At 45.4% G+C, this 16,830-nt stretch overlaps 1 protein-coding gene across 6 annotated transcripts in view; it reads right to left on the minus strand.

The window, feature by feature from the left end:
* Positions 1-16,830, minus strand: part of LOC144668701 (paired box protein Pax-2-like) — a 197,631-nt gene that overhangs the window by 160,253 nt on the left and 20,548 nt on the right. The gene's annotated exons all lie outside the window — the stretch shown is intronic.

Raw genomic sequence — 16,830 nt, forward strand, 5'->3', positions numbered from 1 at the left:
CCTCTCAGCTGGGAAAAAAAATATCAGATTTAAGCACAGCATGTTGAGTGAGTCCAAGGCATTCAGTTAAAGACAGAATGTCCAATTTAAAGTGACTTTTAGTCATGTTAATGTAAAGTGTGTTTGTTATGGGACAATCATTATTTTGAACATTAGAAACATCAACTCCTAAAGAAAAAGTGGAAGGCTAAAGGATTTTGATTTCTCTGGAGACTTCATTGGTCCAGGTTCTTCTGGTTTTATTTATAGACTTTAATTGCATTTTATAGCTGCCAAATCATATTTTTTTAAAAAATAATATTTGAGTGGATCAAAAAGGAAAAAAAGGGATAATAGCTAAAACATTGAGCACAGAGAACAGGCATTGTGCTACCAATTTCATTGCTGTTTATGGGAGTTTACTGTGTGCAAATTGGCTGTTTGATTTTGTACATTACAACAGTTTCAGCCTAGACTTCAAAAGTATTAAATTGGTTCTGAAGTACTTTGGAATGTCCTGAGGTCATGAAAAGTGCCAGATAAACACAAATCCTTTTGTCCTTTCTTTCTTTAATGAATATTTGTTTTTTTAATTCTGACAAAATAAAGCACAGATGATGGGTGACTCTCCTCCTGTTCCTGCACTCTGCCTCTCTCATTCGCTCTCTAACACACATAGGTACAGGTCCAATTTTAGCTCTGTGTAAATCAAAAAGAGCAAGTCACCAGAGTTGGACTCAGATTTTGTGAACTATGTACAGGCTTTAATAATTCCACCAGCAAACTGCTTTTGTGGTGCTCATTGCCAGTTAATGAATTTAAGCTTTTTTTAAGGTGTCAGGCACATTGACACTCCCTCAACAATACCACCTACTGGCCAGAGTTGACGTCCATATTGTTACAGGCAACTGTTTACATAAAACAGTTCCATTCGTGTTTTGTTAAAAGTTTTGCCTTTATTCTTTACATTTCCATGTAACTGAGAGAGTATTCACATGTCTGAGATTCCAGTCTAAGGTTAGCATCGCCCCAGGTTTATTAGGGCAACTCCTGCATTCTCCTGGAGGAAATTGTGTTTTTAAAGTTTTAAGAGCGGTCAGAGAGAGGGCAATAATACAGCAGCCCGATTCTCAACTCATGGTCCCTGAGAGGCAATTCCCCACTGGAAACATTGAATGTAGAATTGAACCTATTTTGTGCAGTTAAATAGATACCTTATCTATTCCAATATGTTTCTGTAAAAGTCTGTGACACTTAAGAGTCCCTGAGACCAACTCAAAATCTTTATCTCTAAAAGGTGAAACAAAGTGCCACAGCATGCTAACCTTTCAAATGCTTTAAGTACTCCATGCTCCATGTAATTTAGCTATTGCCTCTCCACAGAGGAAAGTTATTCAAGCTAGCCCATTGTCTTTTAAGATAGGAGCCACCCTGATGAAGATTAACAAGTGAACACTAAATCAATCATCACCACTGGTCGATGATAGGCATAAAGCCGGTTGGGGTGTTTTTTTTTTCCTTATGTTAAAGTTGCTATAAAAATGCAAGTTGTTGATGTTATTGTTTTTGTTGTTATTGCATAAAGGGGTGAGCTACAGGACAGGGAAGCAAGCAACCCGTCTTCACAAATTCTCCCCTCAGCAACGATTATTATGAGTGTTGTCACTTTAACGAGCAACCCCCTTTAAGGAGCGTCACTCCTTTTTAGCAAGTGATGCCGGAATATACTGCTGACTTAAATAGTCAGTGCGTACTTTAAATTTAGAATTTCTTGCCCAAAAGCACAAATTGGCTGATGAAATGAGCCAAAGTGTGAAGGTGCAGGATATTGTACGTCCCACTCTGGTCAGGAAGGGAAGGTTTTCTGTTGGGCAATGTTTTAGTGTGGGTGTTGTTTTAAGGAGGGCGTTAACGGGTCAATTTCATCATGTTAACGATGATATTGTAATTGATTTTATCTAATTTTGGCAGGAATTCATTGCAAACACCTTAACTGTGTGAACCAAATTATTGATCATCAGAAAATTGGCCTTAGATATACTTGAGGAAAACCCACACTTTAGCCAGCACACATTATTTATTATTATTATTAATTCCTCTCCACAAACTGTTATCATCGGTGACAGGACCTGACTGTAATGTAGTTTGAAATGCTCCCTCCAAATACAACTCAAGTTTGAAATCACGGATTCTGTCAGTATATTGCCTGATGACCTTTAGGCTGTTCAAATTGACAGAGGGGTGATTTATCTCTCAGTATCTTTCAGCAACAAGGTGAAAATTGGAAAATCGGAATAGTCAGAGGCCAGTCCCTTACCTTCAATGTTACAGCACAGAAGGAGGCCATTTGGCCCATTGTGCTTGTTTCTGTGCTATCTATTCCCCATGTTGTCTTTTATAGAACGGGGGCATAACACCAAAGCAAAAGTGCAAAGAGCAAAGGAGGAGGTCAGGTAAATTAGAATTACTGACAGTAAAGTTAGATTTTAAAACCCTAAAGATTGTACAAGGAAGGAGAGAATGAAGGAGGTGAGGAAAGAATGAGGCGACATGTCGAAATGTTAATAAAGGCACCATTGAAATGTAATACTGTTTTACTAATTCAATCATCAATGTTTTTAATTGAATCTATCTCTGTAATTTCCTCCAGCCCCACAACCCTCCAAGACATCCGCACACATCTAATTTTGGCCTCTTGAGCAGCCACAACTTTAATCACTCCGCCATTAGTCGCCGTGCCTTCAGTTGCCAAGCCCTACGCACAGGAGTTTCCTCCCTACACCCCTCCATTTCTCTGCCTCGCTTTCCTCTTGAAGACACTCCTGAAAGCCTACCCACTTTGACCAAGCTTTTGGTCACCCAACCTAATATCCCCTCGTGGCTCTTATCATATTTTGTTTTATGACGCTCTTGTGAAGCGCCTTGGCATGTTTTGTTACATTAAAGGCGCTGTATAAATATAAGTTGTTGTTGTTGAATAGCTCTTATTTTAAGAATCATTTAACACTGAAGAAGGTGGGAAGTGTAATTGAAGTGACCTGCATTAAGTAATGAACATCTCCTTAAGGATATTTGGACCTTTGGGTAACTGTGTACAGCGATGCCACTGCCAGATATCATATCTGCTTCCTGTTGAATGCGGAGGTACAGTCACATGATTAAAGCTCCTTCTAGTGGCAGTATTTTGATTCAGCTCTCTGACCTATGAACCCTCCCTAATCCTTCCCTCCAAGCACAGACTGACAAGAATGTGCCCCAGATTTAAACCCAAGGAAACTGCAGATTAGGCAAATCATTTGAAACAGATGCATTCAGCAAATGTGCAGTCCATCACTGAGCAGGCCCTATTGACATTTAACACCTTGCTCTTTTATTTCTCTCACCAGCCCCTGTGCTTCTTCTGTGAAATACTTCCTCAAAAACAAGACAGGCTCTGACAATCCATGCAAATCTCACCTCACTAAGACCCTAGTAAGACTCCACTAAGAATTTAGAGAATTGAAAAGTGGCTTCAAAGAGAAACTACAGGGGAAGCCCAAGACCTCCAGGCAGATATACTGCAGTCCATATACTCAAATGTACTCTGCATACATACATAAATCTGCATAGTTCAATATGCATACTCTAATACATATACTCCAGTCAACATATAGCTCAGTGCGCAAACTACAGTGTGTATACCTCATTGAAGGCATCCCATCCTCACCTAGATGCTCCAATGTGAATATGCCAGTGTGAATACTTCGGTGTGAACACTCCGGTACACAAACTCCAGTATTTGTACTTCAGGCTATACATCCCAATATGCACAACACGGTGCAAATACTCTGTTTGCACATATTCTAGACTGCACATTCCAGTGCACACATTCTAACACATATACACAATGATGCACATACTCCAACACACATACTCCAGTGTGGAAATGTTAATGTGCATATTCCAGTATTTATATCTTTATAATATTAAATTACCATTTTGATGTTTCATTTATGTTATTATTGGATAGCTCAATTTATAGCACAAACAAAACTTTAGATTATTAGGACGAGGCTGTAATGTAGTTTGCATACTCCAGAGTCCATATCCCAGTCTACAAACTCCCAAACACCAACTCTATGATACATATCTCAACAAGCATACCAGATGTACATAGCCAATAGTTATATCATTGTATACATACACCACTGAGTATACTTCAGTGCAGTTACTCCACTGTGTGTATGTATACCCCAGCATGCATATTTCAGTACCTGTATGCTTCAGTGTATTTAACACGATGCGGTGGGGTCCAGAAAGTCACAGTAAGCTGAATTGTGAGGCACGGACAATGAGAGAGAGACATCCAAACAAATAAAGGTCACATTTAAAATCAACGTCGCACAAAAGGGAATCAACGCGTGCAATGGGCTCCCAGTTAAGGCAGCAAAGATGAAAATCTCTGAATCATTTAAGAAATAATTGGATTATGCAATGGGGGCACTGTATCGCCTTCCTGGATGGATGAATTAAGATGAGTTGAATAACCTTCATCATTTGTGATTATCTTGTTATCTTGTACAGCCCAGTATGGACAAGCCATAGGAACATAGGAAATAAGAGCAGCAGTAGGCCATTCAGCCCCTTAAGCCTGCTGCACCATTCAACTAGATATTGACTGATCTTCTACTTCAATGCCATCTTCCCACACTGTCCCCATATGCCTTGATGTCAATGGTATCTAGAAATCTATCTAGCCATTGCATAGGCTCCATTGTTGACACTGACAAGTATTTAATCTGCAGTGCCAGGGTGTGAACTCTTAAGAATTTTTTGAGAAAAGGAAAGTGCAATTTCAAACCTCATCTTCCCAACCTCTGGGCATTAAATTGTCTCTTACACTGTTCAGCTCTGCTCTTTCCTGGCGAGATTCTCCATGCCAATTCTTAAGACCCCTTGGGGTAAAATGCGCTCCCTGATTTCCTTTATTACCTCAACCGTGGCACCAAGCAGGACATTAACAGGTCTTAATCTGGAGTTGAGGAACATCCATCATTACCATCCATAGTCCAACCAGCTTGGTACAGTTGATTCACTCTTGTATTTGAATCAGAGTGTTGTGCATTTGAACCTCAAACCAAGGCTGTTGAATAGCTGAGATGGTCACCATAATAATGATCAAGGCGCTTCAAGGAGTAATTGTGTGAAATGTACTTTTGGCTGCATATTCATTTAATCGAATAAAGTACAGTTTAAGGCCAGTTTGGAAGCCAGCAAGCAGATTATAAATGACAAAGCAGCTCCCGATGTGCTTTTAACAAATTTGTCCAGTTAATAACTGAGCTGCGCAGGTCAGGAGGGTGGAGGTTCCATCCCCCAATCTCGGTGAGCTGTCTCAGGCTTCACAAATTGGGCTCAGTCCCCTGGTTTAGCAAGAGTTAAAAAAAGAACTCAGCTAGGGTCCTCGGTTCTGATCACTGTAGCTGCAATTGAACATTGGACGGTGGCAGGATTGGGCTCAGCTGTAATGCACCCCGCGGTAGAAGAGCCTGTGATGTTCATTGCCAATGTGACTAATGGCCAATAGGGCAAGTCTGCCCAGTGCCTGCGCAATTGTGGCCCAGCAAGGAGTCAATTCCTTCAGAAGAAAAGGGTAACAAAAAAAGGGAAGAAAAAAAAAGGAGTTTATCCCAACTGTGGCAGGAAGATTAGAATGATCAGTTCCCAGTAGGTCTGACAGAACTCTGTTTAATTACAGCAGCTTTCAATCTATTGTGGCTCAAAAAGGTTTGTTTTCTTTTTTAAAAAAAGTGCTGGTTTCCCAATAAAAAGGAGGAAGTGATTGGGCTGACTGTGAATGACTCCTGCAGTTTTAATGGAACCACACTGCATTCCTCACAACACGATCCTTTATGGGCACACAAAAACATGCTTTAATGAGAGGTGACTTAACAGACAGTGTGATTCATACAGTTTCTATAGTAACCTTTCTACCGAGCTGCCGGTTGTTTGGTCCTCTCACTAAACTTCAGAGTCATCGCAGGATTTTTGATTACCCCAAATTTCGAAATAAGCAGGATCACCCCCACCCCCCGCCCACCGGAAGAAAAAAAAATAATCAAAACGATAATCGCCGGGGAACAGGCGGACAGATGTGGGAGAGGTCGAGTCTGCTGATTAAACAGAGGTTCGAGTTAAAGCACAAAGTTTCTGCCAGTGGACAAAGACACACTGCTTTCAGTTAATGCGGACTGCCATGTCACAAGAACTGGTGTAGGGTTACCAAACCTTCAGGAGTGTCTTGGTGTTTCCAAGAATTGAAGATTAATCTCCCAGACATTCCCAGGAGTAACCAGTGTGAAAGAAAAAAACACGGGGGCATGAACAAAAAACAGGGTCTTCCATCATATCCACAGTTATTTATCAGTGGTAAAATGAACAGAGACGGACAAGAAAGGGTGTCTGACTGGGTGGGACAGTCCGAGTTAAGAGATCCCGCTTCCAACCAGAGTTGCTATCCCAAAACTGGTGGGAAGCCAACACCCGAGCTCCAGAAAATTGGAGACAACAAGGAGACCAACGCACCCCAACTTTGCCTGCAACCTGAGGAGGCCAGTGCACCACAGCCCCTGGAATCTGGGAGCAGTGAGGCAATCATCGCACCCCAGCTCCAGGAGGCCGGGAACAGCAACCCCCCAGAGGGGGTGAGTTTTGGAGAAGCTTCTCCAGCAAAGGTCATCTCAAAATCCGCTCACTACGTGAACCTCCAGATGCCACTGGAGCAGAACACGGCCAAGGAGATCTACCTCAGCCCATCCAAAGTGAAGGAATTTGAGCTCACTACGGGTATGAAGGAGCAGACTAAAGGTCTGGGACTCTCAGAGACAGTGGGTTTGGTAGGAGAATAAATGCTTTAATATGGGTTTAAAGATTGTATCCATAAATGTGCGTAGCATTAAATCTACTACGCGATGTGTTGCGACCTTGGACTACCTAGCCAAGGTCAAAGCTGACCTGTTGTTTCTGCAGGAGTGTGCGATACCGCACCTCAGCTCCTACAGGCAATGGTCACGATGGTGGTCCCACGGGCCATCGATCTGGTCGGGCGGAAACGACTCTCGTTCCTCCGGCCTGGGTATTCTGCTGCGGGGAGGCAACTTCACCGTCTCCGAGGTCAAGGAGGTGGTGGGCGGGCGACTCCTGGTAGCAGACGTAATGTACAAGAACGCTCCACTCCGGTTAATTAACGTGTACGGCCCGGCACAAGGGGCTGAGCGGCTGGAGGTTTTTCAGCAGCTCCCACTGCTGCTGGCGACCTCCAGGCCGGTCATTCTGGGCGGGGACTTCAACTGCATCATCGATGCGGCTGGACGATCCGGCAGGGCCGGAAGCAGATTGGACGCTACGTCCAGATCCCTGATGGAAACAGTTAAGGATGCCAAGCTGCACGACGTCTTCAGCAACCCTGCAGACGGAGCGCAGCGTAGATACACCTGGTCGCGGCCAGACGGGTCCATTCGTTCCAGGATAGACTTCCTGTTTGTGTCCCGTGCATTCACAGTCAGATCCACCGACGTCAAGCCGGTGTTCTTCTCTGACCACTGCCTCCTACTGGCGGACTGCCACTTGGAGGAAGACCTGAGGGTGGGCAGGGGGGCATGGAAGCTAAATGTGCAACTGCTGACCCCAGAGAACATTGAGGAGCTCAAGAGGGATTACAAAGGTTGGAGAACCGTGAAACCCCTCTTTGAGTCCCTGACACACTGGTGGGAAGTGATCAAGGGAAGCATCAAGAGGTTTTTCATCCTCAAAGGCACCCAGAAAGCTAGAAAGGAACAGAGGGAAATGTCCCGACTCCAGGAAAAGATGCAGAATCTGCTCCGGCTGCGGTCGATGGGGGTCGATGTCAAGGAGGAGCTCCAAGAGGTGAAGGGCCAGCAAGCCTCGCACTTTGCCTCGGAGGCCTCCAAGATCATCTTCCGTTCCAGAGTCCGCTCCGTGGAGCAGGATGAGACGTGCTCACGTTTCTTCTTCCAAAAGGTACACAGAGAGCGCTCTGTGATCAGCAGCCTGAAGGAAGAAGACGGCTCAGTAAAGTCATCACGGTCCGACATTCTGAGGATCAGCAAATCCTTTTATGCCGGACTGTATGACGTGAAGCCCACGGACAGCACGGCCTCCCAGTCCTTCCTGTCCTCTATCACGGAGGTCCTAGACCACAGTACGCGGGAGAGCCTAGACAAACCGCTAACTCCTGACGAACTGACTAAGGCCCTCGAGTCCTTCGAGAAGAGTAAAACCCCCGGAAGCGACGGCCTGCCGGCGGAGTTGTATTCGGCTCTGTGGGACTTGATCGGCCCAGACCTGCTAGAAGTGTACGAGAGTATGCTCCTGGCCGGCAGCATGTCAGAATCCATGAGGAAAGGCATCATCACCCTCATCTACAAGCAGAAGGGGGAAAGGGAGGAAATTAGAAATTGGCGACCCATTTCACTGTTGAATATGGACTATAAGATTCTGTCCAAGGTCATCGCCAACCGGGTCAAATCCGCTCTGGAATTGGTGATTCACCCTGACCAGACCTGCTCTGTGCCAGGCAGGAAGATCTCTGACAGCCTGGCGCTGCTCAGGGATACGATTGCCTATGTACAGGACAGGGGTGTGGATACCTGCCTCATCAGCTTGGATCAGGAGAAGGCCTTTGACAGAATATCGCACACCTACATGGGGGATGTGCTCTCCAAAATGGGCTTTGGGGAGGGAATTCGAAATTGGATCCAACTGCTCTACACTAACATCAGTAGCGCAGTCTCAATCAATGGGTGGGAAACAGATAGCTTTCCGATTAAATCTGGAGTCAGGCAGGGCTGCCCTCTCTCGCCTGTCCTTTTTGTGTGCTGCATAGAACCCTTTGCCGAGTCCATCAGGAAGGATCCGGGCATAAGAGGAGTGACGATCCCAGGCAGTGGAGGCACTCAGGTAAAAGCCTCCCTGTACATGGACGACGTCGTCGTCTTCTGCTCGGATCCGCTGTCGGTGCGCAGACTGATGCACGTCTGCGACCAGTTCGAACTGGCCTCGGGAGCCAAGGTAAATCGTGGGAAGAGCGAGGCCATGTTCTTTGGGAACTGGGCTGACCGATCCTTTGTCCCCTTCACTGTCAGGGCTGACGGCCTGAAGGTGCTGGGGATATGGTTCGGAGGGACCGGGGCATGCGTTAGAAACTGGAAGGAGCGAGTGGCTATGGTGAAAAGGAAACTGGGCATGTGGGAGCGACGCTCCCTCTCCATTGCGGGTAAGAACCTGGTCATCAGGTGTGAGGTACTCTCGCTGTTGCTGTACGTGGCGCAGGTCTGGCCCATTCCACACTCCTGCGCGATGGCGATCACTCGAGCCATCTTCCGCTTTATCTGGAGGTCGAAAATGGATCGTGTCTGCAGGGACGCGATGTACAAGCCTCTAGATAAAGGGGGAAAAAACGTGCCCAACATCGCCCTCATACTGATGGCCACCTTTGTGTGCGGCTGCATCAAGCGGTGCGTAGACCCTCAGTACGCAAACACCAAGTGTCACTACGTGCTGAGGTTCTACCTGTCCCCGGTGTTGCGAAGGATGGGTCTGGCCACGCTGCCGCGGAACGCTCCAAGTAGTTGGACCGTGCCGTACCACCTGTCCCTGGTGGAAAAATTTATGCAGAAAAACACCTTTGACCACAAGTCCATCAGGCAGTGGTCAGCACGTAACGTCCTAGAGGCCCTGAGGGATAAGGAGAGGGTGGACCCTGTGGGATGGTTCCCCGAGCAGACTGTCAAAGTCATTTGGCAGAATGCCTCATCGCCAGAACTTTCCAACAAGCACCAAGACGTAGCTTGGCTGGTGGTGAGAAAGGCCCTCCCCGTCAGATCCTTCCTACACGCCAGGAGTCTCACCCCCTCGGCACGATGCCCTCGAGGTGGCTGTGGTGGGGAAGAGACCGTTGTTCACCTCCTTGTGGATTGTGCCTTTGCAAAGAAAGTCTGGAGAGAGATGCAGTGGTTGCTGTCGAGGTTCATCCCGAGCAGTTCTGTGACACAGGACTCTGTGCTCTACGGGCTGTTCCCAGGGACACACACCGAGACAAACATCAACTGCAGCTGGAGGATCATCAACTCGGTGAAAGACGCGCTTTGGTCTGCCCGAAACTTGTTGGTCTTCCAGCACAAAGATTTGTCCCCGACCGATTGTTGCGGACTGGCACAATCCAAAGTCCAGGACTACGTGCTGAGGGACGCACTAAAGCTTGGGGCAGCTGCCGCAAAGGCGCAATGGGGAAGGGTCGCTGTCTAAGACCTTTCTACCACAGCGCACCGAGAGACTGGGAACTGTTTAGAGCCCCTCGGGCTGTACAGATCAAAATGAAAGGCTGTAAATGACTGTAATATTGTTTGTACTGATGCACCTGGTGATACATTTTGTAAAAGTTTAACCTGGATTGTACCCTTGTAATGTTGTTTTGGAAATGGTTTTGAATGTGATTGAAGATTTTTATGAATAAAGTATATTTTTACAAAAAAAAAAAAAAAAAAAACTTTCAACTTTTAATTGTTGTGCTTTTTTTTATGTTGGTGAACAGCAGCCTCTCCCGTCAGCTTTTTTTTTTTGCTGGACTTGTATTTAACCAGGATTTGGCACTGGTGCGTGGGCTTCTGTGCTGGCCAGACACTGACTAGGAGAGAGGGCACTGCCAACTCTGTGTCACTCTGAACCAGGGAGTTTGGATTCTGATTGGACATGTTCCTGGAGGCTTTATCACATGGGCTCCTCTCCATCAACCACCCCGCCCAGTCAAACAGCCCTTTCTTCCCCATCTCCACAATTCCTGTAACAAATAAATGAAAGTGTTGAAAGAAAGTGGGAAGAACACACTGTTGTTTGTCCTGCCCTAGTATTTTTCACTCCGAATCTTGAATTCCTGGAGCCCTAGTATTTTTCACTCTGAATCTTGAATTCCTAGAGACTCCAGAATAATCCTACTTTAAACAGGGAGACAGGTTCCAAGCAATCCCTGTATGACAGCCTCTTGCTGAATGGTAAACCTCACACCCAGGAGTTAACTGGGAAACTCAACAAGGCTACACACAATAAGTAATCTTCACTCTGCTGGTTATATAGTAACTCTGCATAATAAACCCTCACTGGGATAATCAAACAGGAACTCCACACTGTTACACAGGGAGTAACCCTCACCTTGCTGAATAAACAAGACGTCTTTGTCGAAAGATTGTAATAAAACTACAGAAAAATGAGGGGGGATTGTGGCGGTTCGTTTTCGCGAATTGCCCTCCACGTTAACCCACACCTCCCCCACCTCACCCTCACCCCAAGGCACAGCGAATGCTTCTTGAAGGTTTTGAATGGTAGGACGGCTGCAAAGGAAATCCAGTCTTCAAAGGGTTAACCGAGTCACGGAAACCAAACCTGCAAGATGTTCCTTGCTCAGCCGCAACATTTACATGCTGTTTCACAAGCTGAGTTTCAGGAGAGTGGATTTATATTTATTATTAACAGGGGGTGAAATGTTTGAGTGTGAACATCTGAGAGTGTGTATGTATCTGTTGGTTCTTACAAGGGATAAAATTCGGCTTTGGCGGGGCTGCAAGGTATGGGGAGGGGGGAGAGTGGATCAGCCTATCGCTATGCCGTCCATCCGAATTTCCCTTCCACTCTTGACAATGGAACTGGATCGTGGCTGTGTGTGAATCCACCTGGTGGATCTTTGTACGCTGGTGTGACACGGACCATAAAGTCTCGGCAGCCAACTTTACACCTCTCCCTCCCTCCTTGCCACCCTTTAGTCTCACTCCCTCCCCCCTCTAGTCTCACTCCCATTGGAAACAGGAAGAAAAATCAGGAGAGGTCTAAAGTGGGCTGTGCACTCACTCCCTCACCCCAGCGCAGACAGGCAAAATGTACCCCCCGGTGTGTGAGCTAGAATGTTGATGCAATGTGGACATGTGTGTCAGACATGTCATGTGTGTATAAAAAAGTCAGCATTTGTGACTAGCACTGTTTAAGTGAGCGTGTTTGCGACCATATTATAGTGAAACCTCTCTGAGTATGCAGGTTAATATTAGAAAGTGTGACTATGCAAGCATAAGTAATTGTAAAAATTGTTAAGAGAAGCCACTTTCTAAATTTTAATTCGGCAGTGCATTTTATTAGCATATTGCTGATTTTCTCGCTCCCCCTCCCTTCCTCCAGTCTGCTCACTGTGTGTGAATCCAAAAAGGTTGGGAGTATTGTAAACAAAAAAAAATAACACGTGCATTTCTTTCCCCTGCAGCCATCTTGATACATTGGATTAAGATGGGGGTGTGGGAGTGAAGTTATACTTACTGCTGGGCACCAGATAAGACTGAGCGAGTTTTGTGGGGTTGCAGGACGCCTGTCCTGGTGGAATAGGCCACTTCCACCATGCCCTTCCCCCATTGTCAGAGCTGCTGGAGGGCCCTGCAAACTGGACCTCATGTGCAACATCTATACACGTGCACGCACACTTTCTTCAACAGGAATAACTGGATAAGGATTAGGGCAGGAATTCCGACTGGGATTTTATTTGCTAACACCGCTCGTTTGGCGGGTCCATGTCTGCCCCACACACACACACACACACACACACATACAGAGCTTTCCTTTACTTGATTGCTGGCAGTTTTAAAACCTCGGGTTTAATTTCCATTCGCTTGTAATTCTAGGCTTTTTTTTTTCAAATTTTCTCAGTGCAATGCGAAAGTTCAGTAGCTTTGTAACCATAATAGCACTCAACCCTGCGCAGGCATCAGGCTTATATACAGTTCATTTGTTGTACTGTATGAATGTGTCGGGATTGATTGATTTTTGTATTTTTTTCTACTTATAATAATGTTTATTCAATAAAATTAAAATGGAGAGCTGTGCTGTGTGCAGCGAGTCTATAATCTGTAAGGCTCGAGGCGAAAAAAATCATTCCTTCTCCCTTCTCAGGAATGGAGTGAAAGCATCTAGCACATCAGTAGTGTTTTCTGCAGCTGACCTGGGTGGCTTGCTACATCATCTTGACATGTAATTATCCTAACTCTTCTTAATCATTTCACCCAAGATTAATTGTATAAGACAACAGTGACAAAAGTGTAGGTCAGGCCTTTGAGTGGAAGCCCCTCTTTCTGTTCAATACGTGCTTCATTGAATCAATTAATAAACTTCACTGAAAGAGAAGCAAGATTTTATTTTTTTTTTCCGGGGTCGGAGGGGGTGGGTGGTGGTGTGGGGTTGGATGGTCGGTTTTACGCACGGTTGGGTATGGGTTGGGGGAAGGGGGAACAGGCCTGAATAGAATCTTCAGGGAATTCATTATACAATCTGCATAAGAAAGCATTCGGATTTTTTTTTTTTTTTGCTAGGTGTCTTTTGAATGTGCTCAGAGATTCTAATATTGCTCGAGCCACACAGCCAGTTATTTTAAATAGTAGAATGCCTCAGCTGCTCCTTTCAGTTCCGTGATCTTCCCCGCCCCCCCCCTCCGTTTCACCCCCATTTAGTCCACCGCTCTACCCTCTGAGCTTATTTATTGCCCCACCTATTCCTTCAATGAGGTAGGGGTAGGCAGGCCTGGCTTTTGCCCTCTTTAATGTTTGGTGTTGGACTTTAGAGGCTTGTTTGCCCTCCAATTTGCTCTACTCCTCTCCTAAGTGCACTGATTCTTTCTTATATAGGATTCCACAAGCACCCGCCCACTCACCTCACATCCTACCCTTCCCATCCTTGTTTACTGTTTGGTATCTCCCCCCCTCCCCCCCCGGTATATGCTACCTAAGCCACCATTCTTTGTGGGTGAGTCTAAAGAGTGAAGTTATCAACCATAGGAAGCACCAGAGTTAATTCTGTAATCACCCTCATCAAACATCCATGGTACATTTTCCAACAATGGAGGCATTAGATGTCAAATGGCAGGCAGAGCCTTGCTGACATTTTCTTCACCTTGGTCCAATGGTGCTGAGGTTCGTTAAACTCTCATACCATTATCCTGACTCACATCAGAGACCAGAACTGAGACCTTCCTGGTCCCTGTGGGAGTCAGTGACTCAATGGTCAGTCCATATGCCAACAGAGTCAAAGGTTCTCCTGGTTATCTATTTGGAAAGAAAAAGCTGATCCAACTGCAGCAGTTGTGGCTGACAATGCCCACATTAACTGGAACAGGATGATTCAGATACTGAACTGGGGCTAGCCATTTAAATACTGTGGCTACAAGAGCAGGTCAGAGGCTGGGAATTCTGTAGTGAGTAACTCACCTCCTGACTCTCCAGAGCCTGTCCACCATCTGGAAGGCACAAGTCAGAAGTGTGATGGAATACTCTCCACTTGCCTGGATGAGTGCAGCTCCAACAACACTCAAGAAGCTCGACACCATCCAGGACAAAGCAGCCCATCCACCTTCACGACCTCTACCACCTAGAAGGACAAGGGCAACAGATGCATGGGAACACCGCAACCTGCAGGTTCCCTGCCAAGCCACTCACCATCCTGACTTGTAAATATATCACCATTTCTTCACTCTCACTGGCTCAAGAAATCCCCACTTTTATTGCTCATCCTTAATTGCCCTTAAACTGAGTGGCTTACTTGGCCATTTCAGAGGGTATTTAAGAGTCAACCACATTACTGTTGATCCAAAATCACATGTAGGCCAGACCAGGAGAAGACAGCAGATTTTCCTTCCTAAAGGGACATTAGTGAACTAGATGGGTTTTTATGACAATCCTTTCATGGTCATCAGTAGACTTTTAATTCCAGACTTCTACAGAATTCAAATTCCAGTATTTGCCATGGTGGGATTTGAACCCAGGTCCCCAAACCATTACCCTAGGTTTCTGGAATACTAGTCCAGCAACAATGTTACATCACCACTGCCTCCCCCGTGGGTCCACACGGACTGTGACGGTTCAAGAAGGCAGCTCACCGCCACCTTCTCAAGGGCGGTTAGGGCTAGGCAATAAATACTGGCCAAGCCAGCAATGCCCACAACCCGTGAAGGAATAAAATATAATCCCGCTAAGCAAACCCATTGAGATTGGCAAAATACAGCATTAATTGTTAATAAGGTGGGAACAATGGAAGCCAGCCCTGGGAAAACTTGTGCTGGTTGGAGGAATGATGATTCTGGAAATTTTTATTCATTCAGGGATCACTGGCTAGGCCAGAATTTATTACCCATCCCTAATTGCCCTTACTCCGAGGGCATTTAAGAGTCAACCACATTGCTGTGGGTTTGAAGTCACATGTAGGCCAGACCAGGTAAGGACAACAGATTTCCTTCCCTAAAGGGCATTAGTGAATCAGATGGGCTTCACAACAATCAGCATTGGTTTTATGGTCATTATTAGACTTGTAATTGCAGATTTTTATTGAATTCAAATTCCACCATCTGCTGTAGAAGGACATTCGAACCTGGGTCCCCAGAGCATTACCCTGGGTTTCTGGGATACTCTGGGTCTGTGGAATGCCACTGTAGGACAGGTGGTGTCATAGTGATATTGTCACTGGACTAGTATTCCAGAGCCCCAGGGTAATGCTCTGGGGACCTGTGTTTGAACCTCACAATGGTGGGTGGTGAAATTTAAATTCAATAAAAATCTGGAATTAAAAGTCTGATGGTGACCATGAAACTATTGCCGATTTCCATTAAAGAAAACATCTGGTTCACTAATGTCCTTATGTCCTTCAGGCAAGGAAATCTGCCATCCTTACCTGGTCTGGCTCCAGACCCACAGCAATGTGATTGACTCTTAGAAATGCTCTCTGCAAAAGAGCAATGCCCACATCCCATGAACGAATAAAAAGCCACGAGTCTATTGATAATACCACTATGTCGCCACCTCCCCGTCAAGCCATAACAGCAAAAACTTGCATTTATATAGCATTTTAATATAATAAACATCCCAAGGTGCTTCACCTGAGTGTTATCAAACAAGATTTGACACCAGGCATCGTAAGGAAATAGTAAGAGCATTGCCCATAAACTTGGTCAAATAGGTAGGTTTTAAGCAACAACTTAAAAGAGGAGAGAAGGATTTTCATTTAGTATTTAATGGGATGTGGACATCACTGGCAAGGCCAATATTTGTTGCCTATCCTGAACTGCCCTCAAGACGGTGGTGGTGAGCTGCCTTCCTGAACCACTCCAGTCCATGCGATATAGGTACGCCCACCATGCTGTTAGGAAGGGAGAGTTACGAAAGATAAAGAAGCAGAGAGGTTTAGGGAAGGAATTCCAGAGCTTAGAGCCTCAGCTGCTGAAGGCATGGCCACCAATGGAAGATCAATGGAACTCAGGGATGTGCAGAATTGTTGGAATGCCAGTTCTCGGGGGGTTGTGGGTCTGGGGGAGGCTACAAGAGATAAGGGAGGAGCGAGTCTATGGAGCGATTTGAAAACAAGGCTTAAAAGCTTAAAATCGAGATTGCTGCCGAACCAGGAAGTACCAGACCATAAGTAAGACATCCTTCTCTGAGACAGTCAAGCCACCTAAAATACTTTGGCATCTTACATATATCAACACTGTCACAAACAAAATTGTGCAATGTTCTGAAACTACAATGAACTGCCAGACCATACAGAATTACACTATAATCATGCTGCCACACCTATTACTTATATATTGCATAAACCTCATCTGGCAATCGAGAGAATTCAAAACAGGACAGTACTTTAATACAATACTTCATCGTATGTAACAAAGATACAGATAGCATTTCATAAAAATAGAAATTATTGCTTCTGAGAGCATTCCTTAGATGCTTTTGGATACACATAGTAAATAACAAGAGGTCCAGACAATCATCGACGGGTTGAGAA

The sequence above is a fragment of the Cetorhinus maximus genome, chromosome 27 (genome assembly GCF_964194155.1).
Source record: "Cetorhinus maximus chromosome 27, sCetMax3.hap1.1, whole genome shotgun sequence".
Lineage (NCBI taxonomy): Eukaryota > Metazoa > Chordata > Chondrichthyes > Lamniformes > Cetorhinidae > Cetorhinus > Cetorhinus maximus.